We start from the raw sequence: 13,641 nt of genomic DNA, 5'->3' as shown, positions 1-13,641 counted from the left end.
GAGGTTGCAGTTAGGTGAGATCGCACTACTGTACTCCAGCCTCAGCAACAGAGCAACACTCTATCTCAACAACAACAAAAAAGGAATCGAAAAGGATTAAATAGCTCAATTCTAGGAAATGTAGGCAATGCAATAGGACAGTTGGGTGCATCGGAGAGCCCCTGAAGGTAGTTGAAAGCCCTACTGTCTGTCATCATGGGAAAAGGCAGCTCCTGGGACAGAAAGAGAAGTGAATACTGGATTAGAGAAATAAACCTTGGATTAGGGAAAAAAGAGGAAGCTTTTCCTCTGTTCTTTTTTCTTTTTTTTTTTGTGAGACGGAGTCTCACTCTGTCACCCAGGCTGGAGTGCAGTGGCGTGATCTCGGCTCACTGCAACCTCTGCCTCCCGGGTTCACGCCATTCTCCTGCCTCAGCTTCCCGAGTAGCTGGGACTACAAGCACCCACCACCACGCCCAGCTAATTTTTTGTATTTTTAGTAGAGACAGGGTTTCACTGTGTTAGCCAGGATGGTCTTGATCCCCTGATCTCGTGATCCACCCGCCTCGGCCTCCCAAAGTGCTGGGATTACAGGTGTGAACCACCGCACCCGGCTCCTCTGTTCTTTAAGGCATTGGTCTGGACTCTAATATGCTGGAAAATAACTCAGAACGGTGAAAGAAATGATGGCTCTGCTACAGGGAGGAAGCCACGTTATAGAAGATTAGTGTAGATGGATAGCCAGTTTTGGAAGTTATTCTCTTTTGTTATTACCTTTAATATCCTGGAGACTTCAACAAAGAATTATGGTAAATTATAGCTTGGTCTCTTATGCTATGAGAAACTGGGTTCACACTTAGAATCACTTGGTAAAAAGAATTATAATATTAAGCTAACATTTATACGGTGCTTATTATGTGTTTGGCACTGTCCTAAACATTTTACAAACATCATCTCCTTTATTTCTGGTTATAACCCTGGGGTCGGTTCTTTCATTATCCTCATTTACACGCGAAGAAATTGAAGCACAAGTTGAATGAAAGAAAGCCCTATCACACAGCAATTAAATGGTAGACCTGGAATTCAATCCAAGCACAGCCTGGCTCTAGAAGTCACACACTTAACCAATTGATATACCTTTCTACCATCGCTAGGCCAATATAAAATTAGCAGCAGGGATCTGAGGGATTAGGAGCAGTAGGGGGCTATTGATGGCCCTAAATGGCAGACAGTGATCAATAATGAACCTGTTTCTGAAAACACAAGGAGAGCCTGGTGGTTCTGCATTAAGCACAGTAGAGCTGCAGGGACTCTAAACTCCCCCGCCCTTGAAGAGGCTGAGGTATGCGCAGCACCTTCTGTGGTATTGGCATCACCCTTAGGGACTTTGGAACTACAGACTGCGTTTAACCATTAATGGGACTTCATCTCTACCTCCTCTTTGGGTAAGAGAAACCAGTATGGTGACAATTACCATAAAATAAGAAATCCCTATTCTGGAGATATACAAAGTGCTGTCTGAGTAACTATGCCTGAGAGAATCAGATATGGCTGATGGCCTTTGAACTGGAACTCGTAGGATGTTCCAGTTCCTTGCAGACAAGGAGAGAGCAGGGAAAGCACAAATATGATAAAATGAGAACAAGCTTTTACATACATTTGGTTTTAAAATATTTACTTCTGAATAGATAATACATGCACCTGCCTCAAATTTAAAAAGGACAAAAGAATATACAGTGAAACCTGTTTCAGAGTTTTGCTCTTGTTACCCAGGGTGGATTGCAGTGGTGCAATCTCAGCTCACTGAAACCTCTGCCTCCTGGGCTCAAGTGATCCTTTCACCTCAGCCTCCCGAGTAGCTGGGACTACAGCAGGCACATGCCACTATGCTCAGCTAATTTTTGTATATTTTTGTAGAGATGGAGTTTCATGCCATGTTGCCCAGGCTGGTCTCGAACTCCTGAGCTCAAGCAATCTGCCCACCTCAGCCTCCCAAAGTGCTGAGATTATAGGCATGAGCCACTGCATCTGGCCTACTATCTTTTCAGATGTTTAGTATCCATTTGTATTTCCTGTTCTGTACGTTCTTTCATTATTATTCATTTATTTTAGAGATGGAATCTCTTTATGTTGCTCAGGCTAGTCTCGAACTCCTTGGATCAAAGGGACCCAGCCTCTCAAGCAGCTACATACAGGTGCATGCTACACCCAGCTCTGTTCTGTAAAGTCTTACCTCTCCCCCTTTTAAATTATTATTCGTTTTTCTTTTCTTTTCTTCCTTTTTTTTTTTTTGAGATGGAGTCTTGCACTGTTGCCCAGGCTGGAGTGCAGTGGCTTGATCTCGGCTCACTGCAAGCTCCACCTCCTGGGTTCACGCCATTCTCCTGCCTCAGTCTGCCGAGTAGCTGGGACTACAGGTGCCCGCCACCACGCCCGGCTAATTTTTTGTACTTTTAGTAGAGACAGGGTTTCACTGTGTTAGCCAAGATAGTCTTGATCTCCTGACCTTGTGATCCACCCGCCTCGGCCTCCCAAAGTGCTAGGATTACAGGCATGAGCCGCCGCTCCCGGCCTATTATTCATTTTTCTTACTAATTTGCTTTTTTTTTTTTTTTTTTTTGAGACGGAGTTTTGCTCTTGTTGCCCAGGCTGGAGTGCAATGGTGCAATCTCAGCTCACCGCAACCTCTGCCTCCCAGGTTCAAGCGATTCTCCTGCCTCAGCCTACTGAGTAGCTGGGATTACAGGCATGCACCACCACACCCAGTTAATTTTGTATTTTTAGCAGTGACAGAGTTTCTCCATGTTGGTCAGGCTGGTCTCGAACTCCTGACCTCAGGTGATCCACCCGCCTTGGCCTCCAAAGTGCTGGGATTTGGGCGTGTTACAGGCGTGAGCCACCATGCCCAGTCTTTTTTTTTGTCTTTTTTTTGAGATGGAGCCTCGCTCTGTTACCCAGGCTGGAGTACAGTGGCACAGTCTCAGCTCACTGCAACCTCTGCCTCCCAGGTTCAAGCGATTCTCCTGCCTCAGCCTCCTGAGTAGCTGGGACTACAGGTGCCCACACCATGTCCAGCTACTTTTTGTATTTTTAATGGAGACAGGTTTCTCCATGTTGGCCAGGCTGGTTTTGAACTCCTGACTTCAGGTGATCCTCTCACCTTAGCCTCCCAAAGTACTGGGATTACAGGCATGAGCCACTGTGCCTGACCTGATTTGTATTTTTTTTAATATTAATATTAAAGAGATTAGCCGGCCGGGCGCGGTGGCTCAAGCCTGTAATCCCAGCACTTTGGGAGGCCGAGGCGGGCGGATCACGAGGTCAGGAGATCGAGACCATCCTGGCTAACACGGTGAAACCCCGTCTCTACTAAAAATACAAAAAAAAATTAGCCGGGCGTGTTGGCGGGCGCCTGTAGTCCCAGCTACTCGGGAGGCTGAGGCAGGAGAATGGCGTGAACCCGGGAGGCGGAGCTTGCAGCGAGCCCAGATCGCGCCACTGCACTCCAGCCTGGGGGACAAAGAAAGACTCCGTCTCAAAAAAAAAAAAAAAAAAAAGAGATTAGCCATTTGTGATGAGTTGTAAATATTTTTCCCAGTTTGTTATTTGTCTTTTCTTTTGTTCATAGTATTTTAAACAATGTGAAAAATTTTCACATATGAGGTTATCAGTATTTTGCTTGTAGCTTCTGGTGGTGGTGTCACCATAACAGTCTCGATTATTTTTTAAAAATTTTCCTCAGGCCCGGCACGGTGGCTCATGCCTGTAATCCCAGCACATTGGGAGGCCAAGGCGGACAGATCACTTGAGGTCTGGAGTTCGAGACCAGCCTGGCCAACATAGTAAAACCCCGTCTCTACTGAAAATACAAAAATTAGCTGGGTGTGATGGCAGGTGCCAGTAGTCCCAGCTACTCGGGAGGCTGAGGCAGGAGAATCGTTTGAATCTGGGAGGCAGAGGTTGCAGTGAGCTGAGATTGTGCCACTGTACTCCAGCGTGGGTGACAGAGTGAGACTCAGTCTAGAAAAAAAAAAAAAATTTCCGTTAGTGTTTTTACCCCCCAAAATTACAATGGCTTTATTATTTGTTTTAGCTTATTTGAACAATAGAGAAAAAAAATTAACCCAAAAATACCACCTCAAGAGATTTTAAAAAGCCACTATCATTTTAGGTACATATTCTTCCAGACATCTCTATGTACACATTTCCATTCTCCTAAATCCTTTCAGTTTAATTTACTGTTCTAGGTTCTTGAGATGGATGCAGAACTCACAAATTCTCAGCTTTTCTTTCATCCTAAAATTTTTATTTATTTATTTACTTACTTATTTTAAAAGAGACAGGGGTCTCCCTATGTGGCCCAGGCTGGTCTCAAACTCCTAGCCTTAAGCAATCCTTCTTCCTTGGCCTTCCAAAGCACTGAGATTACAAGGGTAAGCCACCACATCCAGGCTCTTTTTTCTTATGTGCTCTTAAGACTATATATTTTCCTCTGAGCACATTTTTTTCTTTTCTTTTTTCTTTTTTATTTTAATTTTTTTTTTTTTGAGACAGAGTCTCACTCTGTCGCCCAAGCTGGAGTGCAGTGGCGTGACCTTGGCTCACTGCAACCTCTGCCTCCCGGATTCAAGCGATTCTCCTGCCCCAGCCTCCCAAGCAGCTGGGATTACAGGCACGCGCCACCATACCCGGCTAATTTTTGTATTTTTAGGAGAGACAGGGTTTCACCATGTTGGTCAGGCTGGTCTCAAACTCCTGACCTTGTGATCTGCCCACCTCGGCCTCCCAAAGTGCTGGGATTAACAGGCGTGAGCCACCGCGCCCGGCCCCTTCCTTTCTTTCTTTTCTTTTCTTTTCTTTCTTTCTTTCTTTCTTTCTTTCTTTCTTTCTTTCTTTCTTCCTTCCTTTCTTTCTTTCTTTCTTTCTTTCTTTCTTTCTTTCTTTCTTTTCTTCCTTCCTTCCTTCCTTCCTTCCTTCCTTTCTTTCTTTCTTTCTTTCTTTCTTTCTTTCTTTCTTTTTCTTTCTCTCTTTCTCTCTCTCTTTCTCTCTTTCTCTCTCTCTCTCTCTCTTTCTCTCTTTCTCTCTTTCTTTCTTTCCTTTCTTTCTAAGACAGAATCTCGCTCTGTCGCCCAGGCTGGAGTGCAGTGGCGCAATCTCGGCTCACTGAAACTTCCACCTCCCAGGTTCAAGTGATTATCTCACCTCAGCCTCCCGAGTAGCTGGGACTACAGGTGCCCAGCACCACGCCCGGCTAAGTTTTTGTATTTTTAGTAGAGACAGGGTTTCACCATTTGGTCAGGCTAGTCTCCAATTCCTGACCTCAAGCAATCCACCTGCCTCAGTCTCCCAAAGTCCTGGGATTAAAGGTTTGAGCCATGGTGCCTGGCCTGCTTTGTGACATTTTAAATTATCACTCAGGTCAAAATATTTTCTAATTCCAATTGTGATTTATTTTGTGGGTCATTTAAAAATGTATTCAGCACACTACAGCCTTAAACTCCTGGAATCAAGAGATCCTCTGGCCTCCAGGTAGCTGGGACTGCAGGCATGTGTCATTGTGCCTGGCTGTATTTAACTTGTAAACATAGGGACTTCCCAGTTACCTTTTTGTTACTGATTCTAGCCTCACTGTAATGTAGGCAAGAAACATACTTTGCATCATTTGAAGCCTTTGAAATTTGTTGAAACTTGCTTTATAGAACAATCTGGTCAGTTTCTTAAATGTTCCAAATGTGCTTTTGAAGTTGTTGGGTATAGTGGACTCTATACGCTTGTTGAATCAAATTTGCTGCTTGTGTTATTTAAATTTTCTATATCCTTGCTGATTTTTTCTTATTCTTTCTCTGTCTTTTTTTTTTTTTTTTCCAGAGAAAGAGATGGTCTCATTTTGTCTCTTAGGTTGAAGTACAGTGGTGCCATCATAGCTCACTGCAGCCTCAACCTCCTGGGGTCATGTAATCGTCCCACCTCAGCCTCCTGGGTAGCTGGGACTACAGGCATGCACCACCATGCTCAGCACTTTTTTTTTTTGAGACAGAGTCTTGCTCTTGTCACCCAGGCTAGAGAGCAGTGGCGCGATCTTGGCTCACTGCAACCTCCGCCTCCCGGGTTTAAGCTATTCTCCTGCCTCAGCCTCCTGAGTAGCTGGGATTACAGGTGCCCGCCACCACGCCCAGCTAATTTTTGTACTTTTAGTAGAGACAGGGTTTCGCCATGTTGGCCAGGCTGGTCTCGAACTCCTGAACTCAGGTGATCTGCCCGCCCCGGCCTCCCAAAGTGTTGGGAATTACAGGCGTGAGCCATGGCGCCCGGCCCTAATTTTTTTTTTTTTTTTTAATTTTTGTAGAAATGGGGGTTTCCCTATGCTGCCCAGGCTGGTCGTGAACTCCGGCCTCATGCAATCCTCCCATCTCAGCCTCCCAGTGCTGGGATTACAGGCATCAGCTACTGCACCTGGCCCTTACTGACTTTTTCTATCAGTTCTGAAAGAAGTATACTCTATTGAGAGAGGTGTGCTAAATCCCCTACGATGATTGTGAACTTGTCTATTTTTCCTTGTAGCTCGGTGCTGTATATTATTTGAGGTTTTGTTAAGTGCATACGAATTTAGAAATGTTTTCTGGCGTTGGTTGAAAATCACCCCCGGTTTTGGCCGTGGCTGCGAGTGAGATTCGGCGCCCAGAGCCTCCGGGGGCCTCAGCTCACCGTGGGCTGCCCCATGTGCGGCGGTGAAACCCAGGCCCCGACAGGCGCCGCGGCCACCCCCCTACCCGGGTGCGGCCCCTCGCGTGGTCTGACCCCTGACTCCTGAACCCGGCTGCAGACCCCAACCCTGTTTTTCTCTCCGCAGGACACTGGTCCTCCCACGCCTGAGACCGACGTTGCCAGGACCGCGGGGTCGGGGGGACTCGGCTGTCCCTCGTCTTTCAAATAAAGCTGTTTGTCTAAAATAAACAAATAAATAAATGAATAAATAAATTTTTTAACTTCCTGGTAATATAAAATGTCCTTATTTCTAGTAATGCTTTTTACCTTCAAGTCAACTGTATCTGATTTTAATATAAGCTTCTTTTGGTTTATGTTGCATAGCTTATCTTTTCCTATACTTTTACTTTCAACCTTTTGATAACCTTATTATTGTTCATTTATTTTATTTATTTATTTATTTATTTATTTATTTTTTTGAGACGAAGTCTTGCTCTGTCGCCCAGGCTGGAGTGCAGTGGCGCAGTCTCGGCTCACTGCAAGCTCCGCCTCCCGGGTTCACGCCATTCTCCTGCCTCAGCCTCTCCGAGTAGCTGGGACTACAGGCGCCCGCCACCGCGCCCGGCTTATTTTTTTTTATACATTTAGTAGAGACAGGGTTTCACCATGGTCTCGATCTCCTGACCTCGTGATCCGCCCGCCTCGGCCTCCCAAAGTGCTGGGATTACAAGCGTGAGCCACCGCGCCCGGCCTATTTATTTTATTTTATTTTTTATTTTTTTATTTTTTTGAGACGGAGTCTTTTTCTGTCCCCCAGGCTGGAGTACAGTGGCGCGATCTCGGCTCACCGCAACCTCCACCTTCTGGGTTCACGCCATTCTCCTGCCTCAGCCTCCTGAGTAGCTGGGACTACAGGCGCTCGCCAACACGCCCCGCTAATTTTTGTGTTTTTAGTAGAGATGGGGTTTCACCTTGTTAGCCAGGATGGTCTCAATCTCCTGACCTCGTGATCTGCCCGCCTCGGCCTCCCAAAGTGCTGGGGTTACAGGCGTGAGCCACCACGCCTGGCCACATTATTATTTTTTTAAAGGAGTGATTTATGAACAGTGAGATGAAAAAGCAGTGATCCCCAGAAGCCTGCAATGTTTCATCAGGATATGATTCAGTCCCAGTTGTCAGCTCTTCTTCCAGGTCTTTTGCAGGTATCCTTTCTCAGCCTAGGACATTCCTCCCCATTCTCCACAAAGAGGATGCCTCCTTCATGTCTTCGTTGTCTTCTTCTTTCCTCCTCCTCCTCTTCTTCTTTTTTTAAAGACAGACAGGGTCTTGCTCTGTTACTCAGACTGGAGGGCAGTGCAGTAGTGTAATCACGGCTCTTTACAACCTTGAACTCCTGGGCTCAAACAATCCTCCTACCTCAGCCTGCTGAGTAGCTGGGGCTACAGGCACATGACATCACACTCAGCTAATTTTTAATTTTTAATTTTTTTTTTTTGAGATGGAGTCTCCCTCTGTTGCCCAGGCTGGAGAGCAGTGGCACGATCTCTGCTCACTGCAACCTCCGCCTCCCAGGTTCAAGCGATTCTCCTGCCTCAGCCTCCGGAGTAGCTAGGATTACAGGTGTGCACCACCATGCCTGGCTAATTTTTGTATTTTTAGTAGAGACGGAGTTTCACCATGTTGGTCAGGCTGGTCTTGAACACCTGACCTCGTGATCCACACGCCTCGGCCTCCCAAAGTGCTGGGATTACAGGCATGAGCCACCACGTGAGCCCAGCCAATTTTTAATTATTTTTGTAGAGACAGGGGTCTCACCATCTTGCCTAGGCTGGTATCAAATTTGCCTCAGCTTCCCAATGTGCTGGTATTACAGGTGTGAGCCATTGCACCAGGCCCTTCCTTCATGTCTTTTGGCTTCTATTGTATGTTATCTCCTCAAAGGGAGGCTTTCCCTGGTTTTTGTCATAGCATTCAGTTATTTTCCTTCATAGCACCTATTTCAATTTAGAATTATGTATTTGTATTTTTTTTTTTATTAATTTTTTTTGTATACAAAAACAATAAACATTTTCTAAAAATACATACAAACAAAGAGATGCGTATCAAACATATTAGGAAGGTTGCACATGGGAAGTCGGGGAATAGAAATGGGGGTGGGAGTTAAAATAAATGAGAGAGGGACTTTATATGGATCAGTGATAATAACTCAATCCTCTATTTGACAAAGAAGAGGGAGAAGGAAGAGGAAGAAAAAGAAAGTGGGATAAAGATCAGAAAGGGAGGAAAATAGAAAAAATTAGAGTATGACTCCAGGGTAGACCTGTTTTGTTGTCATTCAGTTGGTTGGTTGGTTTGTCTGTTGTATTCTTCATGTTTCGCCAAGTTGGCCAGACTGGTCTCGAACTCCTAGCCCGAAGTGATCAACCCGCCTCGCCCCCCAGAGTGCCGGGACCACAGGCGTGAGCCACCACGTCCAGCCCCCACATTGCTTCTGGCCTCCGTGGTAGACCTCCCAGACGGAGCGGCCAGGCAGAGGAGCTCCTCACTTCTACCCAGACACGGGGCGGCCGGGCAGAGGGGCTCCTCACTTCCCAGACGGGGCGGCCAGGCAGAGACGCTCCTCACTTCTTCCCAGACGATAGGTGGCCGGGCAGAGGCGCTCCTCACTTCCCAGACGATGGGTGGTCGGGCAGAGGCGCTCCCCACTTCCCAGACGATGGGTGGCCGGGCAGAGGCGCTCCTCACTTCCCAGACGATGGGCGGCCGGGCAGAGGCGCTCCTCACCTCCCAGACGATGGGAGGCCGGGCAGCGGCGCTCCTCACTTCCCAGACGATGGGTGGCCGGGCAGAGGCGCTCCTCACTTCCCAGACGATGGGTGGCCGGGCAGAGGCGCTCTTCACTTCCCAGACGATGGGCGGCCGGGCAGAGGCGCTCCTCACTTCCCAGACGGGGCGGCCGGGCAGAGGCGCTCCTCACTTCCCAGACGGTGGGTGGCCGGGCAGAGGCGCTCCTCACTTCCCAGACGGTGGGTGGCCGGGCAGAGGCGCTCCTCACTTCCCAGACGGTGGGTGGCCGGGCAGAGGCGCTCCTCACTTCCCAGACGGTGGGCGGCCGGGCAGAGGCGCTCCTCACTTCTTCCCGGACGGGGCGGCCGGGCAGAGGCGCTCCTCACTTCTTCCCGGACGGGGCGGCCGGGCAGAGGCGCTCCTCACTTCTTCCCGGACGGGGCGGCCGGGCAGAGGCGCTCCTCACTTCCTCCCGGACGGGGCGGCCGGGCAGAGGCGCTCCTCACCTCCCAGACGATGGGAGGCCGGGCAGAGGCGCTCCTCACTTCCCAGACGATGGGTGGCCGGGCAGAGGCGCTCCTCACCTCCCAGATGGGGCGGCCGGGCAGAGGAGCTCCTCTCTTCCCAGATGGGGTGGCCGGGCAGAGGCGCTCCTCACTTCCCAGACGATGGGTGGCCGGGCAGAGGCGCTCCTCACTTCCCAGACGATGGGCGGCCGGGCAGAGGCGCTCCTCACTTCCCAGACGGGGCGGCTGGGCAGAGGCGCTCCTCACCTCCCAGACGGTGGGTGTCCGGGCAGAGGCGCTCCTCACTTCCCAGACGGTGGGTGGCCGGGCAGAGGCGCTCCTCACTTCCCAGACGGTGGGTGGCCGGGGAGAGGCGCTCCTCACTTCCCAGACGGTGGGTGGCCGGGCAGAGGCGCTCCTCACTTCCCAGACGGTGGGTGGCCGGGCAGAGGCGTTCCTCACTTCCCAGACGGTGGGTGGCCGGGCAGAGGCGCTCCTCACTTCTCAGACGGGGCGGCCAGGCAGAGGTGCTCCTCACCTCCCAGACGGGGCGGCCGGGCAGAGGCGCTCCCCACCTTCCACATGGGGCGGCGGCCGGGCAGGGGCTGCAATCCCAGCACCCTGGCAGGCCAAGGCAGGCGGCCGGGGGGTAGAGGCTGCCGCGAGGCCAGACCATGCCACCGCACTCCAGCCGGGGCAACACCGAGCACTGGGTGAGCGAGACTCCGTCTGTAGTCCCAGTACCTCGGGAGGCTGAGGCGGGCAGAGCACTCGGCGTCAGGAGCTGGCGACCAGCGTGGCGAAGATGGCGAACGCGTGCCTGCATCCAAAGGAGAAAAGGGAGGCAGCGGTGGCGTGCGCCGGCAGTCCCAGGCAGTCCGCGGCGCGGGCAGCAGGAAGCCGAGTAGATTGTAGCCTGGGCCAGAGAGGGAAAGAAAGAAGAGAAAGGAAGGAAGGAAGGAAGGAAGGAAGGAAGGAAGGAAGGAAGGAAGGAAGGAAGGAAGGAAGGATTATGTATTTGTTATTTTATTCCTTAATATCTGTCTACCCATGTAAATGATAACCTCCATGAAGACATAGACCCTCTGCTTTGTTCTCCACTGTGTATCTTATCCTGCATGTCTATCACAATACCTAACATTAGTAAATGCTTAATACATATCTATTAAATAAATGACTGATGGCTGGGCACAGTGGCTCAAGCTTGTAATCCCAGCACTTTGGGAGGCCGAGGTGGGACGATCACGAGGTCAGGAGATTGAAATCATCCTGGCTAACACGGTGAAACCCTGTCTCTACTAAAAATACAAAAAAATTAGCCAGGTGTGGTGGCGGGTGCCTGTAGTCCCAGCTACTCGGGAGGCTGAGGCAGGAGAATGGCGTGAACCCAGAAGGCAGAGCTTGCAGTGAGCCGAGATTGCGCCACTGCACTCCAGCCTGGGCGACACAGTGAGACTCTGACTCGAAAAAATATAAAAATAAAAATAAAATAAAATAAAAATAAATGACTGAGTTTCCTTTCTTGTCAGTGTTACTAGATTAACAGATTAGGAGAAGATCATAGATGCAGTGTATCTTTTTTTTTTTTTCTGAGACAGCATCTCACTCTGTCGCCCAGGCTGGAGTGCAAGCGGCATGATCTCGGCTCACTGCAACCTCTGCCTCCCGGGTTCAAGTGATTCTCCCACCTCAGCCTCTGGAGTAGCTGGGATTACAGGCGCCTGCCACCACGCCCAGCTAATTTTTGTGTTTTTAGTAGAGACGGGGTTTCACCATGTTGGCCAGGCTGGTCTCGAACTCCTGACCTCAAGAGATCCACCTGCCTTGGCCTCCCAAAGTGCTGCAATTATAGGCATGAACCACCACGCCCGGCCTGTTATGTTATTTGAAAAAGAATGGTCTGGAATATAAGAGCATTTTTACTTAATTGAACAACCACCCAAAGAAAAATTGGTTAATTCTCTAATTAACTGGTGGGATTGGTGAGACAGGGTTGTTTTATGTTACGGTCTTTGGAATAACCAATGACTTGGAAAAAATCATCCCGATGGGGGCAGCAGAGAGTCATTGATAAAGAGCCTGCTGAATTTCTGAAACCTGGTGAAACTTGTTATGTATATACAATAATAAATATTAGGTAACATTTATCGAGCACTAGGCCCTGTGCAACACTTTCTATACATCATTTAATATAATCATTAAAACAATGATCTGTGAGGTGGATGTTATATTTCTTTCATAGATAAAACAAGTTTAGAGAAGTTAAGGAACTTGCCTGTCGTATTAGTGAGGGTCAGAGCGGGGGAATGAAGAAAAGGGAACAGGTTGAGGTGACTTGAACAGCAGATCATTAGGATTCAGCAACTGATTGTGGTCTCTACTTCTTTTTTCTTTTTATTTTTTTTTGAGGCAGCAGGGTCTGGCTCTGTCATCCAGGCTGGAGTGCAGTGGTGCGATCTAGGCTCACTGCAACCTCGGCTTTCCAGGCTCAAGTGATCCTTCCACCTCAGCCTCCTGAGTAGCTGGAACTACAAGCACATGCCACCATGCCTAATTTTTGTATTTTTTTTCTGTAGAGACAGGGTTTGGCCATGTTACCCAGGCTGGTCTTGAACTCCTGGACTCAAGCAATCCACCCGCCTCAGCCTCTCAAAGTGCTGGGACTGCAGGCATGAGCCACCATGCGTGGCCAAGGTCCCTACTCTTTTATTCGGGAGCCATAGAAGCCAGAATTCTAGTTAAGGACTTAGAGCTAGGTTCGAAGCTGAACTGAAATTAGGAGGAGCCAGTAGTATGATGCCTGGATGAAAACGAGTAACTGGGGCAGCTTAGAGTTAATAGGAAACCAAGAATAGAGCAGATCATCAGGTCAGCAAGTCCCTGCAGGGTAAAGCAGAAGAGTAAAGCCCTGGTAGGGACACAGGGATCCAAGTGGCCCTGGAAGAGTCAAGAGGATACTTGCGACAAGGGGCTAGTGCTAGATATTCCTTAAGGGAATATCTGTTTGAAAAGATTAATCTGAGGCCGGGCGCGGTGGCTCACGCTTGTAATCCCAGCACTTTGGGAGGCCGAGGCGGGCGGATCACGAGGTCAGGAGATCGAGACCACGGTGAAACCCCGTCTCTACTAAAAAATACAAAAAATTAGCCGGGCGCGGTGGCGGGCGCCTGTAGTCCCAGCTACTCGGAGGCTGAGGCAGGAGAATGGCGTGAACCCGGGAGGCGGAGCTTGCAGTGAGCCGAGATTGCGCCACTGCACTCCAGCCCGGGCGACAGAGCGAGACTCTGTCTCAAAAAAAAAAAAAAAAAAAAAGAAAAGATTAATCTGGCAGGGCTGGGAAGGAACATGGACTAGGACAAGCAGCCTTAATAGAGTATTCAGATCAAGAAAGAGAACAGATCTGCTTTACTCTAAACTGGTACTACCACTGACTTGTAAAAAAATATTTAGTAGGGACATGTGGCTATGATGTGTTGACCCAGAGAGAAAAAACAGAATCAATAAATGGAAGTTACAAAGAGATTTATCTAAGGATAGTAAAAAGGCCTTTCTAATTACTGAGAATTACAGGGAGTTGAAAACTACAGTTAAGGACACAGTGGAAATGTGAGCCTGTGGAGAGATAGCTGAAGGGTTCCAGGTTACAGATTCCAGTGAAGGAAGA

The 13,641-nt window shown here is 48.8% G+C and overlaps 1 protein-coding gene and 1 non-coding gene across 3 annotated transcripts in view; one reads left to right on the top strand and one right to left on the bottom strand.

The window, feature by feature from the left end:
- UFC1 (ubiquitin-fold modifier conjugating enzyme 1) overlaps positions 1-13,641 on the bottom strand; it is a 32,918-nt gene that overhangs the window by 12,764 nt on the left and 6,513 nt on the right. The gene's annotated exons all lie outside the window — the stretch shown is intronic.
- Positions 6,604-6,730, top strand: LOC134735054 (small nucleolar RNA ACA64). Its single transcript, XR_010117913.1, has one exon. It is a non-coding gene; the product is annotated as a small nucleolar RNA ACA64 (small nucleolar RNA).

This window comes from Symphalangus syndactylus, chromosome 12, assembly GCF_028878055.3.
Source record: "Symphalangus syndactylus isolate Jambi chromosome 12, NHGRI_mSymSyn1-v2.1_pri, whole genome shotgun sequence".
Lineage (NCBI taxonomy): Eukaryota > Metazoa > Chordata > Mammalia > Primates > Hylobatidae > Symphalangus > Symphalangus syndactylus.
Note: the sequence above shows the minus strand (reverse complement) of the source record. Positions and strands in the feature narration are given on the sequence as shown.